Source organism: Coregonus clupeaformis, chromosome 15 (genome assembly GCF_020615455.1).
Source record: "Coregonus clupeaformis isolate EN_2021a chromosome 15, ASM2061545v1, whole genome shotgun sequence".
Classification (NCBI taxonomy): domain Eukaryota; kingdom Metazoa; phylum Chordata; class Actinopteri; order Salmoniformes; family Salmonidae; genus Coregonus; species Coregonus clupeaformis.
The window spans coordinates 13,770,565-13,772,205 of NC_059206.1; the positions used below are offsets into that span (position 1 = coordinate 13,770,565).

The 1,641-nt window shown below is 39.9% G+C and overlaps 1 protein-coding gene across 2 annotated transcripts in view; it reads right to left on the minus strand.

The window, feature by feature from the left end:
- The window catches only part of macir (macrophage immunometabolism regulator), a 5,631-nt gene extending 5,046 nt beyond the window's left edge, over positions 1-585 (minus strand). Inside the window, exon 1 of one of the 2 annotated variants that reach the window (XM_041897368.2) lies at positions 366-585. The gene's annotated coding sequence lies outside the window, so the exon portion shown is untranslated. The remainder of the gene's footprint in view (positions 1-365) is intronic. The other variant, XM_041897365.2, reaches the window with a different exon arrangement.
- Positions 586-1,641: the final 1,056 nt, after the last annotated feature.

Sequence of the window (1,641 nt, forward strand, 5' to 3'; positions counted from 1 at the left end):
CGACACAGGCCGGTTTCATCCTGTTTTTCCCCTGCTGGCAGGCTGGGATGAAAATATTAGGCAAGAAAGCCAACCATGAAACAAAATCAACATGGACAGAAAACAACATCGAGTTCGTTTTCAACCGTATGAATGTCGAAAAAAAGCTATCTGCAAAAGCAATCGTAACATGAATACTAATAAAACGGGTGTTATTCTTTCCGGGTAGAGAGCAGTCTGTTGTCCACCATTAAAACATGGTGCCATTGTGTAGGACTATTCGGTTGATTAAATGTAGTCTATTGAAACAATCATTTTAAATGTAGGTGTTTATTCGAATAATACATCTACAAACATGCTAGAATGATATAACAAGGGAAACAAACCTGTTCAACAGCAAAGCCACCCGACGTTCACGCCTCTTCTTATTTGATCCAAATCGGAGAGGAAGAAGCAAAGCGAGAGGGTTTACTCCGCCCAAAATCTGTCCACGTTCAGCAAATATCTTATTATTAAGCAAGTGAATAGTTTTTGTATGGGAGGCAATGAGTGTCGAATTTAGTCAATATAAAAAATATAAAAATATATTTTGATACGTGAGGCTTATTTGATCTAATAGAAGTTTCGTAATGCTTAGGCTGTTATGAGTGTACTGAGACGGATGCACGTGACATCCCACAAAAAAACATTTTATTTCTGAGTTGTCCCTTTTGAAATTCGAGACACGAGGCTAGCATAGGATCTCACTTTCCATTGCAACACCTCATGGAGCGTCCTCAAAGCACTTTACATAGTATGGGGAAACTCACCTCATCCACCATCCATTGGCGATTTTAGCATGTCAATCTTGGTGGGGCAAACTAAAAATAATAATGTTTAGATGCATGCCAGCAAACCCCCTACACAACACAACACTAAACAATAGATTAATTGCACTATAACGGTGACAAACGGTGCCCACACACTGTTAGGGCCTACATAAAGCTGTCCCAACAGCAGAGTCCCAACAGCAGTCCCAACATCTTTACCACTGCTATACCTGGCTATTAGCGGAGCCTTGTCTGGCAGCGAAACAGTTCATTCAGCCTCATTTACTGCCTTTAAAAAAAACATAGCTGATTTGGCTGACTTGCTTAAACAAATGTGGGTTCTACTGACAATTGAGATGTACAAACTATGGCATTAGGGGACGACAAGCGGATAAGAAGCAATCTGTCATTTCGATTAAGACATTAATGAGCGAGCTAGGACGTAGTCAATATAACTATTTGTTCAGCACTTTTGAAATGTACAGCGACAGAATTCAGAACATGGGCCGTTCTTACAGTATTCTCCCTGTACACCAAGTCAGAACCGTAGGATAAATAAAGGGGGCATATAAGCAGACAATGAAAGTTCTTACAATTTTCGATGATTACATTTCTCTAAAACAGGTTATAGGCTACATGTGCACCACCAAGTCAGAACAGTAGGTGAAATTAGGAGGGGACACGGGACCAAATTATTAGGGTGAGGCACATGGGCTACTAACAGTTTACTACACAACATACATTTGGTATTACTTTCTTAGCTACAGTATACATATCTCCCTGGCATATTACTTAATTTATGCAGCAGCATACAATACATTTTTGGACCTTGTTGTGCTCACTTTAACAGGAA